Source organism: Chrysochloris asiatica, unplaced genomic scaffold (assembly GCF_000296735.1).
Source record: "Chrysochloris asiatica unplaced genomic scaffold, ChrAsi1.0 scaffold00298, whole genome shotgun sequence".
Taxonomy (NCBI): domain Eukaryota; kingdom Metazoa; phylum Chordata; class Mammalia; order Afrosoricida; family Chrysochloridae; genus Chrysochloris; species Chrysochloris asiatica.
Genome location: NW_006408816.1, coordinates 677048 through 687799, shown reverse-complemented (window position 1 = coordinate 687799; position 10752 = coordinate 677048). Strand labels below are relative to the sequence as shown.

Below are 10752 nucleotides of genomic sequence, written 5' to 3'. Positions count from 1 at the left end.
TTGGGGGCATCCCCTTTAAATGGATGCGATTTTCTCGGAAGGGGTCTTTCTTATCAATGTTTTGAGAATTAATTGCTTCTTGTTAAAGGCTTTCTAATATTAAGTAAAACAGTGAAGGGAGCAGTCAGTTGTGGTCATAATAATGTTGTTGGAAATGTTAATATCACTAACCAGGGCTCTTTTAGAAGAATTTAGAAAGTCTTCTCTCATTAAGTTAATCAAAGGAAACAGGATTCTGGAATTTTGCTAGTATTTTTCCCCTGGGATACCAAGTCGTGGTGTGGTGCTGTAGGATAAGCACTGAACTACTGACCACAGGGGTGGCAGTTCAAACACACAAACTGTTCCTCTGAAGCACTGTATGTTACTGTTGTCAACGGGATGTAGACTCAGAGGGACTCTGGTTAGGGTTTCTGAAGAGCAGCTGGTGAGTTTGAAATGTCCACCTGTGGTTCACAGTCCAGTGTTGATTCTGCAGCATCACACCAGGACTTGGTATCCCAGGGGGAAAATACTAGCAAAATTCCAGAATCCTGTTTCCTTTGATTAAATTCATGAGAGAAGAATTTCTAACGCTATAAACAGGGTCGCTGTTGTTAGGGTCCCTTAACTTGACTTCTGCAAATCTAGCAAAATCTACTTGAGATTGACGCAAACAGCACACAGAGACAAAAAGCAGCACTTAGCAAGCAAGGTTTATTAAGCTATGAATCGTCCTTCTCAAAAGAGGAGAGGCAGGAGTCTCAAGTGAGAGAGCCCTTGTTGATTCAAATCCCAGGTTGAGTTATGGTGCAGTTAGGCTGGCACTTAAGCAACAATAATAGTGACCCTACAAGAGACGTTCCCAGGGAAACTTAACATCTTTTGCCAAGAGCAGCTGGTGAGTTTGAAACCTTCTCATCAGCCAAATGCTTAACCACTGTACCACCAGGACTCCTTAAAAAATAAAAACTTATTACAAGTATTAAAAACAGAGAATGCCTGAAAAACAGAGCTAAACACTTGTGCTATCCTCACAATTGCCGCTACACTTGAGCTCATTGTTGCTGTCACCGTGCCAATGCATCTCATTGGAAGTCTCCTTATTTTTCTCTGTCCCTCTACTATAGCAAGCATAATGTCCTCCAGGGACTGGTTCCTCCTGATAATATGTTCAAAGTATGAGAGATGAAGTCTGGCCATCTTGGCTTCTAAGGAGCATTCTGGTGTACTTCCAACATAGATTTGTTTGTTCTTCTGGCAGTCTATGGTAACTTTAATATTCTTCTCCAACAAGGAGCTCTGGTAGCGTAGTGGTTACGAATCGGGCTGCGAACCTTAGGGTCAGCGGTTCGAAACTACCAGCCGCTCCGCGGGAGAAAGATGAGGCTTTCTACTCCCGTAAAGATTTACACCCTCGGAAACCCTGTACAGGGTCGCTGTGGGTCGGACCCGACTCGATGGCACTTAACAACAACAACATAGCTCAAATGCATGAATTCTATGGTCTTCCTTATTCATTGTCCAACTTTCACGTGCATATGAGGCTATTGAAATTAGCATAACTTGGGTCAGGTGCACTGTAGTCCTCAAACAGACAACTTTGCTCTGTAACACTTTAGAGATGTCTTGTGCAATAGATATGCCTAAGGCAATATATCTGATTTCTTGACTTATATGTACATGGTGGATCCAAGCAAAGTCTTTGAGAACTTCAATCTTTTCTCCATTTATCACAATGTTCTTTATGGGTCTAGTGGTGAGGATTTTCTTCTTTACATTGAGGTGTGGTTTTGGATCTTCATGAATACGTATTTTAAGCCCTCCTTACTTTCAGCAAACAAGGTTGTATCATTTGCATATCACAGGTTCTTAATGAACTTTCCTCCAACCACATTCTTCATATAGTCATATATTCAGAATATTTGCTCAGGATACAGATCAAATAAGTATGCCGAAAGAATGTAATCCTCATGCATAGCATTCCCAATTTTAAACCATTCAGCATACCCTTGTTCTGTTCAAAGGAGTGCATCTTGGTCTGTGTACAGGTTCTTCATGAGCAAGATTAAGTGTTCTGCTATATTCATTCTCCCCAGTGTTGTACATAGCTTGCCGTGATCCACATAATCAAAAGCCTTTGCATAGTAAATGAAGTACAGGTAAACATCTTTTTGGTATTCTCTGCTTTCAGCCAAGATCCAGCTGATGTCAGCAACAATATCCCTCATTCCACATCTTCACTTGAATCCAGTTTGAATTTATGGCAGCTCCTTAACTCTTTTTGAATTATCTTTAGCAAAATTTTACTTGCATGTGATATTAATGATATTGTCAGATGATTTCTGCATTCCATTGGGTCACCTCTCTTTGGAATAGGCACAAATATGGATCTCTTCCAATCTATTGGCCAGGTAGCTGTCTTCCTAATTTCTTGGCATAGATGAGTGAGTGTCCCAGTGCATTATCAATTTGTTTAAAGATACCAATTTGTGTTCCATCAATTTCCGGCATCTTGTTTTTTGTCAATTCCTTCAGTGCACATTGGACTTCTTCCTTCAGTATCATTGGCTCTTGATCATATGCTGCCTCTTTAAATGGTTGAACGTCCCCATTTCTTTTTGGTACAGTGACTCTGTGTATCCTTTCCATCTTCTTTTGATACTTTCTGTACCACTCAGTATTTTGGCCAAAGAATTCTTCAGTATTTCAACTCGAGGCTTGAATTTTTCCCTCCGTTCTTTCAGCTTGAGAAGTGCTGAGTGTGTTCTTTCCTTTTTGACTTTCTAACACCAGGTCTTTGTAAATTTCATAAGATTTTACTTTGTCTTCTTGAGCTGCGCTTTGAAATATTCTGTTCATCTCTTTACCTCCTCATTTCTTCCATTTGCTTTAGAATCTTTACATTAGAGAACAAGTTTCAATCTCTTCTGACATCCATTTTGGCCTCCTTTTTCTTGTATTCTTACTGACCTTTTGCTTTCTTCCTGTATGATGTTCTTGACATCATCCCACAGCTCTTCTGGTTTTTAGTCATTAGTATCTAATGCATCAAGTCTGTTATTGAGATGATCTCTAAATTCAGGTGGGATTAGTTCAAGTTCATATTTTGACTCTTGTGAACTTGTTTGAATTTTCTTTACTTTCAGCCTGAACTTACATATGAGCAATTGATGGTCTGTTCCACAATCTGCCGTTGGCACTAAAGTCAGTGAATAATGAAATTAACAAATACTACCAACGTTTTCAGTCTGAAATTGATCCAAACATGCAATCAAGATGTATTGATATTTACTAGTAATTGGCATGCAAGGGCTGGAAACAAAGAAGGATCCAAAATTAGAAAATATGGCCTTGGTAATTCTGGCCTTACAAAATTCTATCATGCGATATCTAGAATTACCAAGGCCATATTTTCTAATTAGTGGTTGGTGCCTAAATTTGAATAACAGTTGTATAACTGGTCTTCTTTGTAATTATGTGGACATTCCTGGCATAGTAAACCATGTGATTGTCAGATTCAACATAGCCAATACAAGTCCTTTTTCAGCTCACTAATGCTTAGGATATCAGTGTTTATGGGTCCATTTCACTTTTGACAGCTTCCAGTTTTCCTAGATTCTTCATGCTTCATGCAGCCTATGTTCCAATTACTAATGGTTGTTTGCAGCTGTTTCTCCTCATTTTGAGTTGTGCCCATCATCCCATGAAGGTCTTGAAGGCTTTGCTCCATTCACCATCACAGTCAATTCCACTTTAAGAAGGCAGCTCTTCCCCAGTCATATTTTCAGTGCTTTCCAATCTGAGATGCTCATCTTCCAGCACTATATCTGACAATATTCCGGTGCTCTTCATCATGTTTCAATATCTGATATTCTGCTGACAGTATTTCACTGCTATTCATTAGGTTTTCAGTGGATGATTAACAATGGAGATAATATTTAAAGAATCATCATGTATAGTTAATAAGTAGCAGTGACAAATAGTGAATGCTAATATGTTGAATGAACCTATGCTTCATTTCAACACTCACATTTTATTGTTGTTAGTCAGTTCTGATGCCTTCCTGTCATTCATTTCTTATGTATGCTCACCAGCCAAAAATATTTTAGCAAGATTTATTTTTTGTAATAGATTGTATTATAAAACCAAAACATCATTAACGTTTTCGCTAACATGGATGAACCTTATAGATATACTAATTGAAAGAAAGCAGTTATAAAAGACCACCCATATTTTATGATTCTATTTATATGTAATGTCCAGAATAAATTAACCTATAGAGACAGAAAGTAGATTGTTGGTTTTTTAGGATATGAGATTGGGGAAAATGAAGAGCTATGGAGTTTTATATTGGGTTGATAAATATTTTTATAAAAGTAATACATGTGATGAAATATATAACTGGATATACTAGGAGTCTAGGTAACCCAGTGAGTAAGTTCTAGGCTACTAACTAAAAGGTCAGCAATTCACACCACTCACCAGCTAATACATGAGGGAAAAATGTGGCCATCTGCTTTCAGTAAAGATGTACTGTCTAGAAGCCCTTTGGGGCAGTTTTATTGGACCCCCAGTGAGATGGATTGGCAAAGTGGCAGCATCAGTGGGCTCAAGTGTGGCAACAATTGTGAGGTTGGCCCAGGATCAGGCAGTGTTTTATTCTGTTGTGCATAGGGTCACTATGAGTCATACCAACTCAATGGCACCTAACAACAACAGATTCACTATGAACTGGAATCAACTTTACGGCAATGAGCTTGGGTTTGGTTTGGGTTTGGATTGTATACTTTTAATGAGTGAATTGGATGGTATGTATGTTAAATGTCAAAGCTGTTTTTTAAAAATTAATAGATTTTTAAATATAAATCATTAAATATAGTATTTCAATGTACATATTCCCCGTATTGAAAATCACTAGGAAAAAAAAGGAAAAGCAGAGCGCTGAGACTAAACTCTTAAGAGATAAGTATAGAAAAAGGAACTGTCAAGCAAGTGTAAGAACTGTTGGCCAGCCTCATTATATCTGACATTTTCAGTTATCAGAGTCTGTTGACTGTAATCTTGATGCTTATATGTACCTGTACACTCAGTATCCTGGAAAGACATAACACTGGATTGTTGGGTATATTTTGGAAGTGTGCAGAATTGGTGAACAGAAGAGTCCTTATGTTGCAATATGCTGCATAGTGATGGCCTTCAGCATCCTGTTCATACAGTTATCTTGAAAAAGCACCAGAGTTTAATTACTATCAGATTTCGATATGAAAAAGGACTTACTTTCAGAAAATAATGGAAAGAATGATTAACCCTTTTATCTCTGAACATTGAGTGAGATACGTTTCTAGCTGCTGTTCTCCATTTTTGTTATTGAACCAATGTTCTATATAAATAATTAAGATGCAACCATTTAATACTCCATGAGTTTAACATGTCTGTAACAGTCGACCTTAGTATTGTCACTATAATATTACATTCTTCCAGTATTTTCTCTTGTGTCAGAAACCAATTTTTAGCGAGGTATCTCTAAGGCCTATAATAGAAACAAAATTGATAAATTAGTACTCAAGTTCCTTTCACTGAGATTTGGAAATGAAAAAAATCTTTATAGAATGAGACCTTTCTTTGAACTAGCTTTTTTTTTTTTATTGTGGAAAATGGCTCATTGTATGTTGGTAAGGCTTGCATTCATATTTTAGAATCCTTTCTTTTCCACTGACCATACCATTTTTAATGCACGTTAACCAGAGTACCTCTATCCTTAGCAAACTCTGTAGTTTATTATAGACATTTTAGCTATGTAAAATAAGAGTGTGTATTTCTTACAGAGGAGGATAAATGATATATAACTTCAAAGTATTATTAGGAAAATGTTCATATTTAGCATAAATTTAGTCTAGTTGACTGTATAGTAGCCACTGAAACCTCTGGTCAAGTACAGATAAATTTCTTGATTATAAATTTGACCATCTTATTATCTCTCTGAAAAAGATGTCATTCTTAGAAGAAAAAGAGCAAATTAGAGAAATTGTAGAATGAAAAACAAAAAGAGAATGAGAACCGTTAATGACAAAGATAGGAGTAATCAAAGATCCAGGTTTCTTGATTCTTTCATTTCATCATTTTGTAGGCTTTTAACCTCAACTTTGTGCACTCATGATCATAAAATAGCTGCCATAATTCTAAGCATTATTCCCTTATAAGACCACATCTAAAAGAAAAAAATGAAGATTTCTTCTATATAGCTTTACCAAAGGGAGGAAAAAATAATCCCAGATGTTATCATATTTTCTTTTAGGTATCTTTAGCCAGAACTAGGTCACGTGCCTGCCCTAAACTACTAGTACAGAGAAAGAAATCACCATGTTTGGCTTAAATTGTTTCACTGCTTGGATTGGATGCACCTGCCCTTAACTTACTGTTGCCCAAATGTAAGTAAAATGGTGATTATATTCACAAGGAAGGACTATGACTTCCTTTACTATATACTGTAGGTTCCAATATAAGTGAAACCTGCCAGAGCTAATAACTTGTCCCCTTTTGATTTGGCTATACTGTACTAACATTGCAAAACCCCAGCCTGGAACCAAACAACCAGTTTGCCTTCCTTCTCCATTCCTATATCCAGACCACTAAGGAACAAAGAAAATCTTTTGAATTAATTTCATGAAAGCTTTGTCCTAGCTTTGAAGAACTCTCACTCACTCAAGGTCACTACAGTTTTATAGGTTGTCTCTGTGTGGTAAAAATGGATACGTGCTCAACTACCAGCCCAGAGGTTGGTGGTTGAAGCTCAGATCCAGTGATCTGTTTCTGGAAGGCCACAGCCTTGAGAACCTTATGGAACAGTTCTTTGCAAACACTGGATCCCTATGAGTTGGAATCCACTACATGGCAACTAACAACAACACTATGTAAAGTACACCTAGTTAAAAGTGTAAATATAGGCATTCAGACTGAGGAGTCCTGGTGTGGCATTGTAGCATAAGCAGTGGACTGCTAACCATGTGCTCCTTGGAAACCCTATACAGGGTACTCAACAACCCTGAGGAAGGGAAGCCTGTTCCTTTGCAGAAAGGTGCTTCTTGCTCCTCAAACTATGAATGTGTCCACCAACAGAAAGCACCTTTTTCTAATCCAAACAAGGACATAGTATTCGAACGTGATAGCCCTGCTCTGAACTTGCTGTCTTCTTTGAACACAAAACTTTTTATTACCAAATTCTTGAAAGATTACCCTTTTGTTTTTAATGTATGGCTGGTTGTCTTTTGCTCAGTCTTACTAAATTGAAATGCTTCTTTCCAAAAATGTGCATAACCTTTCAGTTGTTAAAACCACTGGACAGTTAATCTCTGAAGCATTTGGAACTGCTAATCAAATTTCCCATCTATTGAAAACTAAAAGGGTAGAGTTGTAGCAGAGAACTTTGAGATAATAAAGATGCATAGCCACCATAAGATACGTGAACAGAACTAAGTCAAAGTAAAAAGATGATTAAATAATGCTGAGAGCACCTGGGTTACCCCACCATGAGTTTATCTTCAATATTGCTTGGTAGTCTAAGTGTGCCAGCTCAAAGAATTGGTATTTGAGTGAAACTAGGATCGGAGACTTACCAGGTAAAAGGTCAGGAAGGCTAAGAAACTTCCAATGCTGATGACCTTATTCCACAATGGTATAACTTTCCAAAAGTCATACATGTTAAAGTGTTATGGTTGTATAAAAATCTTTGATATTGTCTATCTTTTAAGATATTAATATTACATGATTCATAAATGAAAAATTAAACTTTTATAATTTTGTATTAAAATTATATTTTTAAGGTTTAATCAAATTTTAAAAACCCATTATTTCTTTGTCTTGTCCTCTCTTTTAAGTGCCAGTGCTATTAACTTCTTTGAAATAAAGGAATTTAATTGGATATTTATGTCTTTAAATTCCTAGAGGAAAGTGTTCTGAAACTGGATTGTGACAGTAGTTATGCATTTTTATGAATTTACTAAGTCATTGACTTTTACTTTTGTTATTATTGTTGTTGTTAAGTGCCATCGAGTTGGTTCTAACCCATAGTGACCCTGCATAGGGTTTCCGAGGAGCAGCTGGTGAGCTTGAACTGCCAACCTTGCAGTTCAAATGGCTTTGCAGTCTGGCGCATTAACCCACAGTGCCACACCAGGATCAGTACTGGACTGCAAACCACAAGGTCAGTAGTTCAAACCTACCAGTTGCTTCTCAGAAACCCTAGACAGGATCACTATGAGTAGGAACTGACTCAATGGCACTTAATAACAATAATAAGGACTAACTGCTAAAAAAGAAAACAGAGAAAAGTGTTAAATGATCCATTCACTTTTGTTATTAGGTGCCATCTCTTTGGTTCTGGCTTATAGCCACTGTATACACAGCAAAAAGAAACACTGCCCAGTCCTGTGTCATCTTCAGTTGTTATGTTTGAGCCCACTGTTGGGCCCAAAGAAGTCCCTGATATTGGATCTCAGTCCTTTGTCCTCAGGCTTCTTGTGTCAGTCCACCTTGTTGGGGATCTTCTTCATTTTTGTTGACGCTACACTTTACCAGGAGTCCTGGAAAGGTTCTTCAGGATAATGCTCTTGACCACAAGATTGGTTTGAACCACAAAGTTGACAGTTCAAACCTACCAGTTGCTCCTCTGAAACCCTGTACAGGGTCCCTATGAGACAGAATTGACTTGCTAGTACTTAACAACAACAACATACTTTACCAACCATTATGTCTTTCTCCAGGAACTGATCACTCCTGACAACATGTCCAAAGAATGAAAGATAAAGTCTTAATCATCCTTGCTTCTAAGGAGCATTCTGGCTGTACCTCTGGCAGTCCCATCAATTCTTCCAGGGTCTTCCTTATTCATAGTTCAACTTTCACCAGCATCTGAGGCAACTGAAAATCAGAGTACATTAATCCTCAAACTAACAGCTTTGCGCTTTAACATTTTATAGAGATATTTTGCAGCAGATTTATCTAATACAGTATGTCCTTTGATTTCTTGACTGCTGCTTCCATGAGTGTTGATTGTGGAACCTAGCAAAATGAAGTCTTTGGCAGCTTGTATTTTATCCATTTATAATATTATTAATATAGTTGTGAAACTTTTTGTTTTCTGTACAATGAGATGCAATCCATTATGAATATTTTAAGCCCTCTTTTCTTCCAACAAGCAAGGTTGTATCATCTGAATGATGCTGTTGTTGTTGTTAGTGCCATAGAGTCAGTTCTGACTCATTGTGACCCTGTATAGGGTTCCCAAAGAGTGGCTGGTGAGTTTGAACTTCCAACCTTGCTGTTCAAACACACCCGGTGGTCTACTGCTTATCCTACACTACCACGGCAGGATTCCATCATCTGCATATCACGGGTTAATGAATATTCCCACATTCTTCATATAATCCAACTTCAGATGATTTGCTCAGCATATAGCATCAATAAGTATGATGAAAGGATACAACCCTGGTACAACACCTTTCCTAATTTTAAACCATTCAGTAACACTTCTTCTGTGGAGTCCTGGTGTGGCGTTGTAGGACAAGCACTCGATCGCAAGGTCAGTTTGAACTGCAGGTTGGCGGTTCAAACTAACCATCCAATCCTTGGAAATCCTATATAGGGTTGAAATGGGTTGGAACTGATTGACAACACTTGAAAACAACAACAATCCCTTCTTCTGTTCTAATAACTTCCTCTTGGTCTATGTACAGTTTTCTCATGAGCACAATTAAGTGTTCTGGAATTCCCATTCTTCCCAATGTCATCCATAGTTTGTTATGATCCATATAGTCAAACTTGTACATTTAAACAGATGAATTTTATGGTATGGAAATTACACCTCATAGAGCTATTTTTTTTTTCCAAAGTAATAATTCACCACAAGACAGTATGTAACTCTAAATCATTATTGAAAGGGTGGATCTAATGCCTGGAAAGTGTTAGTATTTCTCTCTGAAAACTGACCTTTGCTTGTTTCTGAAGGCGATGCAATAGAGTATGTGGCCAGTTAAGTTTCTTAACTACCATTTGCCACTCCACTTAAAGGTTATTGAGGAAAGAGACTGCCATTCTGTCTTCAAACCTATGTTGGAAGAAGTACACCCAGGATGGCAAAATGTATTCTCTCATACTTTGGCTATATCCCTGGAAAAGGATATCATGCTTTTAGGTAAAGTGGAGGGTCAGTGAAAAAGAAGACCCCTGTCGTAGGTCAGGTTTTCTAGAGAAGAAAAATCTTTGGAACATATATAACTATAGAGAGAGAAAAATGTTTATTATCAAGGAAATGGCTTACAATTACAGAGCCCCAGGTCCCCAGTGGAAGAGAAAGAAAACTCCCTCGTGTCTTTTATATTGAGAGCAGGTTGCACTCCCAAGGAAGCATCCCTTCAATTGATTGGCTACTCATAACCACTCATCATAGAGTTAACTATATTTGTATTAGGTTTCATCACCATGGGAATAGGCACATATCAACTGCTAAATCTCTGGAAATCTTTGCCTAGTCAAGTTGACACAGAATCCCCAAAAAGCTAGACTGACACAGTGGCAGCAGCAGTGGGCTCAACCATAACAATTGTGAAGATGGTGCAGGACCAGGCAGTGTGTTTTGTTTTGTTTTGTTTTTAATGTTTTATTGTGAATTATATGATAGTTTACATGTTTACATGAGAGAACTTTAGTTTTACATTCATTCCATCATATATCATTTCATTGCCATGGTTCCAATCCCCTTCATGCATCATCAAC

General features: G+C 37.6%; 1 pseudogene; it reads left to right on the top strand.

Moving 5' to 3' along the window:
* Window positions 1-706: 706 nt before the first annotated feature.
* On the top strand, window positions 707-5207 carry LOC102818728 (annotated as a pseudogene).
* Window positions 5208-10752: the final 5545 nt, after the last annotated feature.